Source organism: Zootoca vivipara, chromosome 15 (genome assembly GCF_965207765.1).
Source record: "Zootoca vivipara chromosome 15, rZooViv2.hap1.1, whole genome shotgun sequence".
Lineage (NCBI taxonomy): Eukaryota > Metazoa > Chordata > Lepidosauria > Squamata > Lacertidae > Zootoca > Zootoca vivipara.
The window spans coordinates 40,374,468-40,393,758 of NC_142598.1; positions in this window are offsets into that span (position 1 = coordinate 40,374,468).

The window sequence follows — 19,291 nt, forward strand, 5'->3', positions numbered from 1 at the left end:
GATGGCTACACAATGTTCCTCCTTGGTTTTTCCTGATCTGGCAAAGCTCTGCAGCAGCCTCTCTTCTTTCTCCAATCTGGCTTTCTGTGGGCAAGGGTCTTCAGCAATGACCCCAACCCATTTGACGTAGGGGTTGGATTGTCCTTACAATGCAACCAATTCTGTTTTCAGCTGCTTCATCATCTGTTTGGGGTGATCTCCTCAAACTTTAGCAACTGACCAGGACTCACTATCATCACCCAGCTGCTCACAACCCTGTTGCCACCTAAATAAAGAAGATGAATATAACCCGACTGCAGATAAGGAAACTTAAAAAGTTGCCTGAGCACTGTTGGTGCTTCTCCAGTAAGTGTGCTCACTCACAAATATGTGGTGCAAACAGTGTTTACATGCATACAGTATTTCATTGATAATGCGTATAAAGAGCCGCCAGGGCTCAGGGCTCCCCAGCGTGGAGATGGCAACCCTATTTGGTTCCCTGGAAAGGAAGCCTTCGGGGAAGAGCCATGAGTCTGGATATAAAGCAACAGAAAAGAGCACTTATGTGTTATAGGAGAGAAAGGCATTTTTACTGGTGGTCCCTGATTAAGAAAGGCTCTCCGCAGTGAGGTCCACCCAGGTGTGATTTTCTCACCTGGTCAAACGTGTTGTTGTTGTTGTTGTTGTTGTTGTTGTTGTTGTTGTTGTTGTTTTTTAAAAAAACACCCAGTTTTCCCACAGTTTGATTTCGTCTCATCCATCTCCGCTGATAGTTTTCTGCTGCTCTTTCAGAAGACGCCGTTGCACATTTTCGACTGCTTTCCATTGTTTCAGTTGTATTTTTTATTCTTTTTGAGCCATCTTGGAACGTGCTTGAAGGGTGGGGCGCAAATCTCTGCAATGCACAAAGAGGAGACAGATGGGAGGGTGTTGCATGGTTCAGAAGGACGGTGCTGTCGGGCCCCGGTGCGCAGAGACCATGAAGTTGCAGGGCAAGAATAATAATGGGAGAGCTGGCCCATTGATCCATGATGGGGCAATCTCAAATCTAGAGCAACATCCACCTGTATCGCGTAGTCGCCTGAAGCACTTTGGACAATCTGCTATTCATTTTGTAATGAATTCATTGTACCAGCATTCAAAGAGATTTAATCAAATGAATGGTCAGATTTTTCATGTGTGTGTGTGTGTGTGTGTGTGTGTGTGTGTGTGTGTATGGAGTCTCCTTCTTTGGAGGTCTTTAAGCAGAGGCTTGACGGCCATATGTCAGGAATGCTTTGATGGTGTTTCCTGCTTGGCAGGGGGTTGGACTGGATGGCCCTTGTGGTCTCTTCCAACCCTATAATTCTATGTTACTGTTGATACAAGAAAACTCAAGAAAGTGGAAGAAATGCACACCATGTTTGCAAAGACAATACAACATGCAGCTATATTGACGTTTTGCAGCACTCTGGATGTGGAGAGACCCTGTCCTTCTCCACCTTCATGTTTTTCGTCTGTTTACATGTCAAGGACTTCCCCGTTCTTTTTACAAAGAACAACAACATTGTGCAGATCAGGGAACAGATGTTTTCACAGCTCTGTATTTGCTCCAACTATTTACTGAACTGTCAGGGTACCGAGGAAAGGGGAGGAGGAGGAGGAGGAGCCTGCCACCATCTCCACACTTCGGAGTTCCCTTCCTCTGCGGTGTAAACGCGATGCGCCCCTGGGGCACAAGATGCTCCTGAAATGGTCCGTCTTTTGCGATGCCAAACCCTGCCAAACCACCGGCCACCAGAAGTGGCTTCAAAACAGGTTTCCCCGTAAGAGGCAATGCCCCCAACACTAGTTAAAAGCAGGGCGTCTTTCCTTTCTTTGCAAAAAGAAGAAAAACAGCAGCAATTTTGCGAATAAGCAGAGCAAACTTTCCCCCGTGCCTGTCTCAAGCTAGAAGCTCACAAGAGGGGCTTACTACTTTGTTCCATTCATTTAAATAATTAGGGGCCCACCGGCAGACAGGAACCCCCCAGGTTGCTAAAAGACACGTATGGGAATAACATGTTTAACTAGACGGTGCGGCAGTTCCTTGTAAACCAGAGGCTATAAAACTCTTTCCAAAGGAGTTATTTCCTTACAGCCTTGCAAGACGGGGCTTCGATTTTATGCATGGCAATAACACTTTAATCTCGAGCAGCGCAGCCTCGATTACCCTTTTAACCTGCCTCCCACAACACAATTATTAATAAATGATTTACCTTTCATTAGCCTATTGAAGATTTCCAGTGGCCGGCATTGTTGCATTTGGAGCTCCAAAGCTAATCTTCAGAAACGCTGGGTCCCATTTCTCCAGCTGCAAGAAGAAGTCTGCCTTCGACACAGGGCGTGAAAGACAGCATATTAAAGAATTCTAGCCATATTTATTACCTTTTCAACTCACACTTTCCTCAAGAATAGCAAGTGGGTGTGTATGGGATGCCTCAGTTCATCCCCACAACGACCCTATCAAGGCTCTGAGACATGATTAACAGATCACCCAGCGAGCTTTATAGGATTTGAACCCAGATCTTCCCATTTCCTCAGGACACTGCTTCCATCTCTGCACCTCTTGAGCATATATACCAGGTGGCAACCCCTGGCTTGTCACACACAATGCCCAAAATGGCTCTGTTGTCCTCCTTCTCCATTATACTCCAGAACAACAAGATGACAATATCAACAACGACAAGGAAAGTCCACAACTGCCCCTCTAGGCTGGACAAGATGTCTGTCCTTTAAGCTCAGGAGCCTTATGCCTTTATTATAACCCTGCACCACCAAGACTATGATTGTTCATTAATGAAATTTCGCCCCACGTGGTCTGTGGATACAGCCTCTCTCAGAGCTGTTTATGAAAGACAACAAAACAATAAAAACAAAAACACAACCAGCCTGGAATTGTATGGCTTGGCCAAAGGAAAGGGCTTTTTTTTTTTTTTGTTTCCCTTTTTTTGCACAGAGGGATTAATTTGATGCATTAGAAAGAAAGAAGTTGAACAAACGAGAGTTTTGTTGCTGGTGGTAGTAGTTTAATGACTTCCCCCTTTCCCTGCTCTTTGATAGCTTTCTCATAGCTTTCTTCCTGGGCCCATTTTTGTGACACGGTAGCTTTGGCCCAGTGCCAGCGCGACAATCAATACCTCTTGAGCCGCTTCTCCTCTGCCAGAGATTATTTCTCGGGCTCCTTTGTTTTATGGGTGGGTGGGTGGGTGAGCCAGGGCAGGGAAAGGGGGGCAATTTCTAAACCGAAACAGGATGTCCTGCTGCTGTCTCAGGCTCTGAAAGGCTCCGTTTCATCGCCTGCCCTGGCGGCGCAAGATGGCTTAAGTTAATCCAGGAGGTTTTAGGCGGCTGCAGGATTCTTCTCGGGCTCTTGCTTTACGATTTGGAAAGCTCAGAGGGATGCCGCCCTGAGCAGGCCGCACAGAGGAGCGGATTCTTATAAAGGACTAGGAAGCCAGAGGGGAAAGGATAATGTTTTAACATGTTGTTCGCTTGGCACTGTAAATCAGCTCTGGGTTTCCCTTGCAAATAAGAGACCCCTCAGCCACCTCCATCTTCACAAAGACGGAAATCTATAATATATCTGTTTAGAGAGTACTAGAAGTCGCAACATACATGCATGTTAAGATCACTGTTGGACTGCCCTATCCTGGCTCACCACATTCTTAAAAATGACAGGGTTTGGAGAGCACTCCACCCGTGACACATCAGTCCTGCAGGAATCCTTTTGAACACTGTCAATGGTCACGACCGTCAACTACAGAGGTACAGGATTGTAAATGCAAAATGCAAAAATCACAAAAGCTAATGCATGTGCCCCCCCAAAGCACACACACACACACACACACAGAGAGAGAGAGAGAGAGAGAGAGAGAGAGAGAGAGAGAGAGAGAGAGAGAGAGAGAGAGAGAGAGAGAGAGACATTGCTGCAGAGAGTGGATTGTTACAGTGACCATATTCTTTGTTTTGGAAAGATTTATCTGGGCCCATTGCAACATTCTTTTGCACAACTTGCCACAGACACAATTTCATTATATACACCAGGCATCCCCAAACTGCGGCCCTCCAGATATTTTGGCCTACAACTCCTATGATCCCTAGCTAACAGGACCAGTGGTCAGGGAAGATGGGAATTGTAGTCCAAAACATCTGGAGGGCTGAATTTTGGGGATGCCTGATATACACAAATGCACACTGGTTAAAAACTGCCTTCGTGAACTTGTGAGTGTAGGGTCACTGCCACACCATACATTTAAAAGCACATGGCTTTCCCCCAAAGAACTGTGGCGAATGCAGTTTATTCCTCAAAGAGCTACAATTCTCAGCACACTATTTCTGACGCAAAATGCCTTAGATGCACAGGTGTCACTGAGCCCAAGACCCCTGGCTAGATCAGACCAGAGAACAGCATCTTGCATCCCTTAAGGCTCAGCCAAGTGGAAACCAGGGAATGTCTGCAGCTTCAAGCTGTGTATTAATTTATTTTGGTCTCTCCTCCTCCCCATACAGACAGTAGCCGGGAGCAGGGACTTACTGTACCATCAAGAGGAAGGGTCATGAGCAGATGAATTTGATCCAATACAGGTACTGAATTCAACTTCATGGCATACAAAAGCAGGGGATACTTGAGAAATTATTGGATCTTTGTGATTTTTTTATATGCAATAGCCTGACCCACATGCCTCTGGCTGTGTGGATCAGAACTTAGGTATCTACTGGATTTCACAGTTCTCTGAATGTTGTGACACACTCCAGCTGTTTGAATGCATCAAAAAATATAGATATATTGCCAATTAATACAGAAAGCAAAGGGAACGGATTTAATAAAATCAATCAATCATGGAATGTAAAGGTAAAGGGACCCCTGACCATTAGGTCCAGTCATGACTGACTCTGGGGTTGCGGCGCTCATCTCACGTTATTGGCCAAGGGAGCAGGCGTACAGCTTCTAGGACATGTGGCCAGCATGACAAAGCCGCTTCTGGCGAACCAAAGCAGCGCATGGAAACACTGTTTACCTTCCTGCCGGAGTGGTACCTATTTATCTACTTGCACTTTGACGTGCTTTTGAACTGCTAGGTTGGCAGAAGCTGGGACCGAGCAACGGGAGCTCACCCTGTTGCAGGGATTCGAACCGCCGACCTTCCGATCGGCAAGCCCTAGGCTCAGTGGTTTAACCCACAGCACCACCCATGGAATGTAGCACAGACCAAAAATAGATTTGCCCATCCCTACATTAAAAAGTGCTGAAACAGACATAACCCTTAAGGTGTGTGACGGAGCTTGGTGTTATACAATGAACTTTTTATGCACAAATGGGCTCAACTAAATCTAACAGGGAAAATCACTTGTTCAAGAAATGATCTTGCTATCTCAAAAACAAACACACTTTGTGAGATATGGTCACCAAACCCTGCAGGCTATTTTAAAATGTCACAGGCAGATTAATACAAATCAGAGCAATTTGCTCACTTCACTTGTCAGTTAATTAAGACAAACTTGGTTACAGATAAGCATCTTGATTAAAGATAACTTGCTATAACATAGGGTTGGCAGGCAGATCACAGCACCGTTGCCCAAAAGCTTAATACGTGATGCCTGGAATTGTCAAGATGGTTAAAAATAATACAAAAGTGGTCAGATCTGCAGCTTTGGAACTATGAAACTACTGAAATGTTTCTATTTTCTGCACTTGCCTGTTTCCATTGTGGCGAAGCACCTGCTGTGCAGTCAGAATAAACTCCAGCATCTCCAATTTAAAATATTTTTCCTCCTTCATTTAAAACATATGGGTAGGGTATGTCTTGTCATAGAGCTCTTTCCCCTTGCCTTGCCCTGATCTTTAAACAAAAAACAAAAAACTGGCCATGGAAATCGGGATGGATTCAACATGAGTTGACTCTACTAATTCAACGCAGAATCATATAGAGTTGTAAAGTTGGAAGGGACGCCCAGGGGTCATCTAGTCCAACCCCCTGCAATGCAGGATTCTCAGCTAAATAATAATAATAATAATAATAATAATAATAATAATAATAATAATAATAATTTATTTATTTATACCCCGCCCATCTGGCTGGGCTTCCCCAGCCCCTCTGGGCGGCCTTCAACAGAATAGTGAAATAAAATAATCAATTAAACATTAAAAGCTTCTCTAAAGCATCCTTGACAGGTGGCCATTCAACCTCTGTTTAAAAACCTCCAAGGAAGGCGAGTCTACCACCTCTCGTTCCACTGTTGAACGGCTTTTACCACCAGAAAGTTCTTCCTGATGTTTAGTTGGAATCTCCTTCCTTGTCACTGGAAACCATTTGTTTGGATCCTGCCCTCCCCAGAGCAGGAGAATACAAGCATGCTTCTTCTTCCATGTGACACTGTGACAGCCCTTAAGATATTTGAAGGTGGCTATCATATCTGCTCTCAGTCTTTTCTTTACCAGATTAAACTTACAGTATTGTTAATGTCAGGGCCGGCCCTACAACCAGGCTGGGTGGCGCAGGGTGCCACGGCGCCGGCCGCTCCGCCGCGCAGCAGCGCCCTCAGCAGCAGCACTGCGCACTAAGCCCAACCGCCCACCGTGCAACAGCGCCCTGGAAACATCGCGCTGGAAAACGGGGCGCCGGGGGGCGCCGGAGGGATCCATCGCACCACGGCGCCAGGGCGCCAGAGGTGCTTAAGGCGGCCCTGGTTAATGTATTTTAAATCTTTCTTGGAAGCCGCCCAGAGTGGCTGGGGAAAACCAGCCAGATGGGCGGGATACAAATAAATTACTACTACCACCACTACTACCCAATTCCTTCATCCATTCCTCCTAAGGTTTCCAGACCCTTGATCATCTAGGTTGCCCTCCTCTGCAGACGTTCCAGCTTGCCAATAAACTTCTTAAATTGTGGTACCCAGAACTCAATACATTCCAGGTGAGGTGTGACCAAGGAAGAATAGAGCTGTGTTGTTGTTGTTGTTGTTTAGTCGTTTAGTCGTGTCCGACTCTTCGTGACCCCATGGACCATAGCACGCCAGGCACTCCTGTCTTGCACTGCCTCCCGTAGTTTGGTCAAACTCATGTTCGTAGCTTCGAGAACACTGTCCAACCATCTTGTCCTCTGTCGTCCCCTTCTCCTAGTGCCCTCAATCTTTCCCAACATCAGGGTCTTTTCCAAGGATTCTTCTCTTCTCATGAGGTGGCCAAAGTATTGGAGCCTCAGCTTCACGATCTGTCCTTCCAGGGAGCACTCAGGGCTGATTTCCTTAAGAATGGATAGGTTTGATCTTCTAGCAGTCCATGGGACTCTCAAGAGTCTCCTCCAGCACCATAATTCAAAAGCATCAATTCTTCGGCGATCAGCCTTCTTTATGGTCCAGCTCTCACTTCCATACATCACTACTGGGAAAACCATAGCTTTAACTATACGGACCTTTGTCGGCAAGGTGATGTCTCTGCTTTTTAAGATGCTGTCTAGGTTTGTCATTGCTTTTCTCCCAAGAAGCAGGCGTCTTTTAATTTCGTGACTGCTGTCACCATCTGCAGTGATCAAGGAGCCCAAGAAAGTAAAATCTCTCACTGCCTCCATTTCTTCCCCTTCTATTTGCCAGGAGGTGATGGGACCAGTGGCCATGATCTTAATTTTTTTGATGTTGAGCTTCAAACCATATTTTGCGCTCTCCTCTTTCACCCTCATTAAAAGGTTCTTTAATTCCTCCTCACTTTCTGCCATCAAGGTTGTGTCATCTGCATATCTGAGGTTGTTGATATTTCTTCCGGCAATCTTAATTCCTGCTTGGGATTCATCTAGTCCAGCCTTTCGCATGATGAATTCTGCATATAAGTTAAATAAGCAGGGAGACAATATACAACCTTGTCTTCCCTCAGTTGGGACACTTGATGCAGCCTAGAATAGCGTTAGCTTCTTCTTCTTTTTTTGCTGCTGCATCATACTGTTGACTCATGTTCAGCTTGTGGTCTACTAAGACTGCTAGATCCTTTTCACATGTACTGCTAATAAGCCATGTGCCGTCGTCCCCTTACATTTTGTGCATCTGGTTCTTCCTACCTAAGTGTAGAACCTGACATTTGTCCCTATTGAAATTCATTTTGTTAGCTTTGGCCCAGTTCTCCAATATGTTAAGGTCATTTGGAATCCCAGTTCTGTCTTCTGAGACATTAGCTACTCAAGCTTGGTGACATTTGCAAATTTGATCAGCATCCCTTCAGTTCCTTTATCCAAGTCGTTTATATATGAATTGAAGATGGATTGAATCTGCAAATGCTGGTTGGTTACACTTTATAGGGGTGGGCAGACTTCAGGTTTTCAGGATCTACTTTTTATTTTTTTAACAAGACTCCACCAACCAGTAAAAAGGTAAAGGGCAAAGGTGCCCCTGACCATTAAGTCCAGTCGCGGATGACTCTGGGGTTGCACGCTCATCTCGCTCTATAGGCTGAGGGAACCGGCATTTGTCCGCAGACATGTGGCCAGTATGATTAAGCCCTTCTGGCAAACCAGAGCAACACACGGAAACACCGTTTACCTTCCCGCCGGAGCGACACCTATTTATCTACTTGCACTTTGACGTGCTTTCGAACTGCTAGGTTGGCAGGAGCTGGGACTGAGCAACGGGAGCTCACCCCATCGCGGGGATTCGAACCACCGACCTTCTGATCGGCAAGCCCTAGGCTCAGCCCTAGACCACAGCACCACCCGCGTCCCAGTAGCAGATGCCAAATAGCAGTGGTGGTAGTGGAGAACAGGATCAGCACTCTTTGCATTCAGAAACAGGGTGCCTCTTTGTGGAGGCTCAGACCAGGCATTCGTTTTCACTGATGGAACTAAGTGCATAATTTTGCTGCTCGAAAACCCATTCCTGATTTTCTCCCCAAGCCATTCTGAACTCTTAATTTAGTACCTGGCGGTGGACTTTCCTAGGGTATCTGGTTGGCTACAGTGGGCTACAGGATACTAGAATAGATAGACCTTCTGTCTGATCCACAAGAGCTCTTCACATGATCTTCCTAGCCATGAATGGTCACGACAATTTCCCAGTGAAATGGGAAGGCAAACCTTTTTGCCCATGGACCACTCGAAAGTGCCAAGGCCCTTGATGAACCACCTAATGGTTTTTGGGGGGGCTGTTGTAGCAATTGCAGTGCACTGTACTAGTGGTTGTTTGGCTTCTAATTGTATTTTATTGGTTTATTTCTTACGTAGCATTTTATTGTATTATAATTTAAGTTCCGTGGAGTTCACGTGGTATGTGTTCTTCAGAAACACACCATGGACCACCTGGATGAAGCTCACAGACCACTGGTGGTCCACAAACCACAGCTTAGGAACCCTGTCTTCTTCCATTAAATAATTTCAGACTTGATCTCTAAGGTCTTAGAAGAACCCATTTTTTTCTTCTCATGGACTGGCTGCTGCATTATTTGTACTATGCAGGTTTGCCCTTCAACAAAGTGTTCTCCCTGTGCTGAGTATAAAAAAAAACCCCACCCCAATTTGTTCCCAAGAAAGGGGTACAATCAAAATCAAGAAAGAAATATCTTATGTGTTAGCATTGACTGAGAAGCCAAAAAAACCCCTCAATATATTTATAGAATATTCAGTCCACATGCAATACCAGAATGGGAACTCCAGACTTTACACAAGAGATTAAAAATACTGATTTAACAACTTTGGTAACTATCCTCTAGCAGTTGCCTAAATCAGAGGCAGATGAAAAGCCAAAATTAAATGCATTTTCTCCCCGTTAATCAGATAAGACGCCTTTGATCCTTTGAAACACGTGTCGAGACAACATTTAATAGATTTCAGCAGATTACACAATTACATTCCAAGATTACCACTGTCTCCAAGCAGTGCCCAAGGATGTATTCAACTGCCATGGAGTTATTTGGGGGGGGGGGTGAAGGCTTTCTGGGGACTTAAGTGGAAAAGCTGTTGCATCCCAAAGGCTGCATCTAATATAAGAAGGAAATGAGCTCTGCTACCTCAAAGCTGAATGCAAATGGCACCGTATTATGCCTGCCTCCCAATGAATTTCTATTGGGCTTTTTAAAACCAATGCCTTGACCACAACTGTGCTGTTTAGGTTACCTGTGCTGATTTGCACCAGATGTTTTGCAATCTGTTGTCTCCTGCTCCGAATGCAACAGGTTGCAAAACTGTGGCACTGGCACAGTGCCGGATTTACGTATAAGCTAAACAAGCTCTAGCTTAGGGCCCCACTCTCTTGGGGGCCCCAAAAAAATTAAAGGGAAAAAAACCTGGATGTACATTTCCAAAATACAAGATAAAAAACAAATAAAATAAAACCTACATACAGCAAGTGTTTTGTGTTGGGTAGGCTCCTATGATGTAAGTCATAGGGCCCCGCCTTCTTCCTCAAATATCACTGGTTTGCTCATTTCTATATATAGGGTGCCTACATTCTGCATGGACTGGTTGATGGCTTGAGATACCTAGTAAGTCCATAAATTACCATATAGCACATATACAATACAAAAAACCAGTGACAATTTATTGTTGACAAAGGACAGCTGGAGATATGAAGGGCCCCATTACCTTCGAGAGCCAGTGTGGTGTAGTGGTTAAGAGCGGTGGACTCGTAATCTGGTGAACCGGGTTCGCGTCTCCGCTCCTCCACATGCAGCTGCTGGGTGACCTTGGGCTACTCACACTTCTCTGAAGTCTCTCAGCCTCACTCACCTCACAGAGTGTTTGTTGTGGTCGAGGAAGGGAAAGGAGAAGGTTAGCCGCTTTGAGACTCCTTTGGGTAGTGATAAAGCGGGATATCAAATCCAAACTCTTCCTAGTTCCTAGTGGAGATGGCTTTCTACAAATATGAATATTGATATACTATATGTGTGTGTGTGTGTGTGTGTGTGTGTGTGTGTGTGTGTGTGTATATATATATATATATATATATATATATATATATATATATATATTGATTCTTCAGCAATGTGACCCCCAAACCAGGCAGATTCGTCACCTTGAGGGGCTCCTACCATCCTTCCTATATGGTTTGCATGATAATAAAAGGTTGGGAATTATTCCAAATAGCAGGTATCATACAAAAGCATGAGATCCTATCCATTGGGGCTGTCGGAGTGGGATTTGGGGACAAGCCCAGGACCCCATTCAGGAAAATGAGCAGGAGGAGCCCCCAAACGCAGCATGGGGGGCTGACCACATTTTCAGCTGCATTTCTTCACTCATTTCACCATCCAAAGAGCATGAAGATCAGAAACTCAAATTAGCTACCCGTAACTGAACCATGATTCTATCTACCCTGTTTCCCTGAAAATAAGACATACCCATAAAATAAGACATAGTGATAGGCGCAGTTCTGGAGGGCACAAAGGAAGAGGCGAGGCTGGACGCATTAAAAATATAAGACATCCCCTGAAAATAAGCCATTCTTGAGGAAAAATAAAACTAAGACAGTGTCTTATTTTCAGGAAAACACAGTAGTTCATAGAGCTACTTGTAAAAGACCCTAAGACACAAGTTGAGGTATTAATTTCAGATGTGAATATTTTTCCCATTCAAAGAAATAGGAGGCAAAACTGTCCTGCCCCCCCCCCATCTAATGGTAGACGTTTAGAAGAAATTATGTGGTCTATCCCTAATAAGGCTAGCAGATAGATAGATAGATAGATAGATAGATAGATAGATAGATAGATAGATAGATAGATAGATAGAGATAGATAGATAGAGTTAATCGTGAAGCTATTGGTATGAAATAGATGGAGACTTTATTTTTAATATGTTCATCTTTCACTCCTGAGCCTCACGTTAGTCATCATTGGGTCCCAGGGAGACAATAGCAAGACTTAATATCTACTCACTCAAGTTCTCTTGCTTTGTTTTTTTTATATATATATAATTTTTCTGTTTTACAATTTCAAATACTCATTTTACATCCTTAAAATATCAATGACTTTCCTTCTTCTCTTTCCATGGTTCAGTTTACATATCTTAAATCCTTGCATATTTTACAAAAACTATACCAATCAGTTTTCCATTATTGCGTCCACCAAAGCTTATTTACACTGTTGAATTTATCTTAATGCTGCCAGCATTTTCAGCTGAACACAATTATTTCCCATAGATTCAATGAACGTTTTCCAATCTTCTCTAAACGTATGCTCTTCTTTTTCTCTTATAAGTCTGCAAGTTGTGCATATTCTGTCAACTTACTGTAAGTTGCCATTCTTCTTTGGTTGGGACCTCGCTTCATTTTCCATTTTGGGGCTAACAAAACATGGGCCGCAGTTGTTGCATACATAAATAACCTTTTCTGACACCTGGGAATTTCAGTCTGAATTATCCCCAACAGAAAGGACACTTTTTGCGGGGGGAGGGGGAGTACTTTTAAACATCTTTTTTCAATTAATTATAAATCATTTCCCAATATTCTTTTACCCTTTTAGATGTCCACCAGAAGTTCTCTTGCTTTGAATGGGATTTAGTCCCTACTAACTTTGACTGGAATTAAGCCCCGGCTTGTATGTTAGTTTGTCTATACTCTCTTTTTTTAAAAAAAAGTTATTTGTCACAAGACAGGTGAGGATTTGCCTTTTTCCAAAAATAGACTTCCAGAGTAACTTTACTATTTTATTTCCTTAGCAGGGATATTTTCAGCATCAGTAGCCTGAAGTTTATAAGTTTGGAACCCTTTAGATTAAAATACTCTTTAGTGTCGTCTGAGGACATCTTTTATTGTCTAAACTTCTATTACTTGGGATAAAGAGATTATTATCTGAAAGAGCTGGAAAAGGTCAATAACAGACGCAACGTCTTGGTCTGATTCATGGTGGTCCTTTGCATTGAAACTCATTCTGGTATTAATGGTCAGGAACACTCAGTTGAACTGAATGTGCTTTAAATGTGGATGTTAAATCACATTTAATGCTTTAAAGCCTTCCCCCAAAGGAACCTGGGAACTGTAGTTAGCCCTCACAGAGTTATAATTCCCAGCATCCTTATCAAACTACAGTTCCCATGATTCTTCGGGGGAAGTCATGTGCTTTCTATGTACACTACAGTCATACCTCGGTTTAAGTCAGGCATCCCCAAACTTCGGCCCTCCAGATGTTTTGGACTACAATTCCCATCTTCCCCGACCACTGGTCCTGTTAGCGAGGGATCATGGGAGTTGTAGGCCAAAACATCTGGAGGGCCACAGTTTGGGGATGCCTGGTTTAAGTACACCTCGGTTTGAGTATTTTCAGTTTAAGTACTCCGCGGACCCATCTGGAACGGATTAATCCACTTTCCATTACTTTCAATGGGAAAGTTCACTTCAGGTTAAGTACGCTTCAGGTTAAGTACAGACTTCTGGAACCAATTGTGTTTGTAAACTGAGGTACCACTCAGTGCAAAACATCAGACCACACCCTGCTCAGATATCTCTCCCCAGCTTTTTATCCAAGTGTTTTTCATCTCTGTCACCCATTGACAGAGGTACCCTATAGATGATAGATAGATAGATAGATAGATAGATAGATAGATAATAGATAGAGATCTTGCTTTTCTGAAGTGAGATGCATAGAAGGTGACTGTTGCCCCTACACAGTACACAATTTAATCAAACCTCAACTTGGCCTCCTATTCCAGCCTTCACAATCTTAAAAAGCATGCCCAAATGTGTTTAAGATCTCTATTAATTAGATTCAGCCGTTCAACACGGGGTCTGTCATGTGTAATGCAATGAAGAGGCAAGAAAAGGGGTTGAGTGTTGCCATTAGTGGCTGCCTCAGGGACAATCTCAGAAATCAGATGTGTCCTGTTACAAAACAATATGAGAACAATGTGCAGAAACCATGGGTGGTTGTGCCATTTTAAACAGAAAGAAGAACGAGGTTAATATTTGGGCTCCTTATGAAGCCTTCCATTTTGCTTCCTCCCTTAAGACGTTTGTTTATGGGAATGTGGCTGCACTTCATTCCCATGAAGAAAACGGGAAGAACCAAACGATACCCAAGTCTTTTGGTGACGGTGAAAACAAGGCTCATCTGGACACTGGACACTGGATCAAAGGCAACTGAATGTGGGTGAACTGAATCGACTGAAAACGTGGTGTGGGGCATCGTCGTCGTCATTGTCATCATCCCTTTATATCCCACCCATCTGGCTGGGATGCCACTCTGGGCAGCTTCCAACACATATACAAATAACAATCAAACATCAAACATTAATAGTCACAATCTGATCCAATATTAAAAAATCACAATGACTTTAAAATAAACAACTTATATCAAATTACAGGTAGGTAGCCGTGTTGGTCTAAGTCGAAACAAAATAAAAAAATCCTTCCGTAGCACCTTAAAGACCAACTAAGTTAGTTGGTCTTTAAGGTGCTACTGAAGGAACTTATATCAAATAAAGCAAAACAGTGGGACCTCTACTTACGAATTTAATGCGTTCCGAATGCACATTCGTAAGTCGAAAAAATTTGTAAGTCGAATCCCATAGGAATGCATTGGGAGAAAAAATCCGTAAGTCGAAGCAACCCTATCTAAAAATTCGTAAGTAGAAAAAATCCTATCTAAACCGCATCCAAGATGGCGGACGGAGCTCCATTCGTAAGTAGAAACATTCGTAAGTAGAGTTATTCGTAAGTAGAGGTACCACAGTATTCAATCATCCATATGAATCCAATGGTAAACAGTAAATTTAAAACATCAGCAAATAATTAAGCACTTTACATTTATCAAAATGAAGAACTACTAATCTATAATCAATAAAAATAACAGCAAATCATAATGCATAAAATGGCACAAAACATACAAAACCATGTAAAAGGGTCAAATTGAGAAACAAGGACACACAGAATATCTCTATATAAAATATCCCTGAACTCCCCAGTTGCTTCCTCCGGCACAGTAGCCAATAATAAGTGTAGGATTCCCCTGTTGCACCTCTTAACGCCTGTTCTGAAACCACAGCCTTCGCTTTTTCTCTGCAGTGCCGCGTCGATAGAGGTCCATCTGTAGGAGACAGGGGCTTCACCATATCCCTGCCTGCAGCGCACCCAGCCACCCAAACTCTCTTCGGCATAATTTCCCCCCAGCGGCGCTTCTGACCTATATTTCAATTTCAAATATCTAAACGTAAAGGTTAGAGACTGACTGGGCCAGCCTTGAGGTCATGATCCTGGTGTCCACAACATTTGGAATGAGCATCGCACCCTTCCTCTTGTGTGCTGACTTTAACACGAGGTGTGATCCTGGTCTGTTTAAACCACACTTCCCTGTCTTCTCTAGAAAGGGTGTGGGTAATAGGGCTTCATGCCGGCTCACTAACCATGGTTTAAGATCCTGCTTAGCGACCCAACATTTAGCCAGAGCTCCCTATTCTGGGTGTAACAAGGTTTTTTAGTTTAAACAACGAGAACTGAAGAGTTCCGTGGGAGAGCATCTGCCCTGCATTCAGATGATCCTAAATTTGATCCCTGGAATATCCAGGAGGGGCTGGGATAGACCCCATGTCTGAAACTCTGAAAAGCTGCTATTGGCTGGTTTAGAAAGTAGCGAGTTAGTTGGACTAACAGGTCTGACTCTGTGCAAGGCAGATTTCTGTGTTCCGTCAAAGTTGGTACACAGGAGGAGAGGGAGCGGGGTTGTTTTTTTTGACATAATAAACATAAATAAAATAATCGATCTGGCATCATTTTGGCCAAATCTGAGATATCTAACTTCTGTGGCACCAGGGGCAGATATTGCTTTTTTGATTATTATACAGTCGTACTTTGTTTTTCGAACAGCTTAGTTCTCGAAAGTTTTGGCTCCCAATTGCCACAAACCCGGAAGTGACTGTTCCGGTTTGTGATCTATTTTTGGAAGCCAAACACCCAACAAGGCTTCCCTGGGTTCCGATTGGCTGCAGGAGCTTCCTTCAGCCAATCAGAAGCTACGCCTTGGTTTCCCAACATTTTGGAAGTTGAACGGACTTCTGGAATGGATACCATCCGACTTCCGAGGCATGACTGTATTATGCATTTTGTGTTTTAATGTTGTCAACTGCCCTGTAATCTTTGGATGAAAGGTGGTGTGTATATATATACACACACACACACAATACATACATACATACATATTTACACACACACACACAATTAATCAATAATAATAACGATTGTCATCATCAAAAATAAGTAGTGTGCCAGCAATGTGTTAGATTCTTTACACGCATAATAGTGATACGGATGCTCCCTGTAGGGCTGTCAATCCACATTAGATGGGCAGGGCATTGAGGAGTTGACAGATACAGAATGTCGACCAGATGTTGTCCTGCAAGTGTGTGTGTGTCGAAACTGTTTCTAATCACATCTGCATTGGTTTGAAGTCATTACGATGTGCTCTTGTTAGGGCTTATTGGGTGGCTCTGCTGGAGGAATGGAGCCACCCTGCGATGTAACTGAGATTAATGTTTCATTAATACTTTTCAGATGACTGAAGGCTTCTGAAAGAAATCCTAGAGCAGTGGGAGGCGAGAGTGTGCCACCACCAAACTGTGAGGATGCCACGAGGAGCAAATAAACAGAACAATGGAAGCTTCTGTGAGGACTCGCCCACCCAAAGAGGAGGCTGACCCATTGGGTCTATGTCTATCATTCCTTGTCTTCTTCCAAGAAGTCTCTTACCATAGCTAATTTTTACAGCAAAAAGTATTGGATTATTCCATTGCTCCACATACAAAGATGTAGCCAATAAATGCATTCTCAAAGGAGCTGACTTACTGAGTCTGTCCTCTGGGGCTGCTTCCTTCCAATAGGGTCCCAATAATCCAAACCTTCCAAGTGTCCCTGTTTTCCAGGGACATTGCTGGATTTAAAGAAGCCATTCAAGTTTCTGATTTGATCCTGGAATGTCCTGCTTTTCCTTAGGACATCTCTATTTTCACTGGAGAAATGTTGGAGGGGATGGAGTTATGCCACCGCCAAGTCAAAGAGAAAAGTAACTATACAACCTTTAGAAGACATCTGAAGGCAGCCCTGGATAGGGAAGTGAGTTTTTCTTTTAATGTTTAATGTTTTTTATGTTTTTTATAAATGTTGGAAGTCACCCACAGTGGCTGGGGCAACCCATTCACATGAGTGGCATATAGATGATAAAATAATAAAATAACAACAACAACAATAATAATATAAAAAGGTAAAGGGCCCCCTGACCATCAGGTCCAGTCGTGTCCGACTCTGGGGTTGCGGCGCTCATCTCGCTCTATAGGCCGAGGGAGCCGGCGTTTGTCCACAGACAGCTTCCAGGTCATGTGGCCAGCATGACAAAGCCGCTTCTGACAAACCAGAGCAGCACATGGAAACGCTGGAGCAGTCCCTATTTATCTACTTGCACTTTGAGGTGCTTTCGAATTGCTAGGTGGGCAGGAGCTGGGACCAAGCAACAGGAGCTCACCCCGTCTGTGGGGATTCAAACCGCCGACCTTCTGATTGGCAAGCCCTCTGTGGTTTAACCCACAGGACCACCTGGGTCCCTATAATAATATAGGACATCCCTAATTTCATTGGAGAAACGTGGGAGGGTGTGGTAATCCCATTGCACAACACCTGACTTCCACCATCCCATTGATAAGGCCTAGGAAGAACTAAGAAGTATTCTGATTGGAGCTGGAGACACAGGTGGCGCTGTGGTCTAAACCACTGAGCCTCTTGGGCTTGCCAATCAAAAAATAGGCGGTTAGAATCCCTGCGACGGGGTGAGCTCCCGTTGCTCTGTCCCAGCTCCTGCCAACCTAGCAGTTCAAAAGCACACCAGTGCAAGTAGATAAACAGGTACCACTGGGGTGGGAAGGTAAACAGCGTTTCCGTGTACTCTGGTTTCCATCACGGTGTCCTGTTGCGCCAGAAGTGGTTTAGTCCTGCTCGACACATGACCCAGAAAGCTGCCCGTGAACAAATGCCGGCTCCCTCGGCCTGAAAGCGAGATGAGCGCCACACCCCATAGTCACCTTTGACTGGGCTTAACTATTCAGGGGTCCTTTACCTTTTACCTTTTATTTCTGATTGGAGCACTTCTCAGTTATCTGCTGCTCCAGAGAAGTGGACACTGAGCAATGGATTCAAGCTACAAGAAAGAAGATTCCCCCTCAACATTAGGAATAACTTCCTGACAGTAAGAGCTATTCGGCAGTGGAATTTGCTGCCAAGAAGTGTGATGGAGTCTCCTCCTTTGGAGGTCTTTAATCAGAGGCTTGACGGCCATCTGTCAGGAATGCTTTGATGGTGTTTCCTGCTTGGCAGGGGGTTGGACTGGATGGCCCTTGTGGTCTCTTCCAACTCTATGATTCTATGACCAGCCAGGAGGCAGAAAACTGCATAGATATCAGTCAACAGGCTGCCCATGTGTGGCAATAAGATGAAATGCCCAAGAGCTGTAGAGATGGGCTCTCCTTTCAAAAACCTATGTTTTCAAAAAGGAAGTCCTCTCAGGTGCAAGAGTAAAGACTGCATCCATTTTAAATTTGGGACAATAGTATTCCACACTGTCAGAAGCTCAGGAAATGCTGTCTAAGACTTCCTGGATAAAAACAGACTTCATTCCACCATTTGCCTAACTGAAAATTACTTTACTGCCCATTTTCATCAGTGTATAAACAGTAATTAATGCTTAAGTTGGCAGCTAATCGAAGTTTGTGTGAGAGAAATGACTGTATTCGTAAACAATGTGACGAGGGGAGCCAAAGAGCTACGGCAATATCCATTTTTAACAAAATTAATTTCCTCTCTCTTAAAACTAATGTGAGTTACTAATTATACTAAAAATGTTTATCTCAGCGTACATTACGGTACACAGACCATCTGGAGTTCGTCACTCTCAGCTTAACGATGGAATTTGCATTGTGAGTTCAAAGCGGCAGAACTAGTTAGCTAGCGGGAATGAAAAATTCAGAATCAAAGGATCGGGCATTTGAAATTTCCACCCAGCTGCGGTGGTAAGCCTGCTGTAGGAATTTCATTCTCTATCAAGGAGGAAACAGAGCTCTTTATTGGAATCCGAGAATAATGAATCCAATCTAGCAAATTGGTAGTTAAGTGAGGGTGAGAAGTCAATCGCTAGAACACTAAAAGGGGCAAGAGCAGAAAATCAAGAAGCAGAGCAGAAAATCATTTTATAATAAATTTGCACTGGGAAGACTTTGTCTTATTTTCCTGCATGCCTGGGACAGAGGCAGCGCTGAGTATTTGACCTTGTGCCTCATTTTATGCATGAGAAACATGAATGCAGCAGTCTAATTGTTCACCATATCTTCACAGTTAAAAAGACATG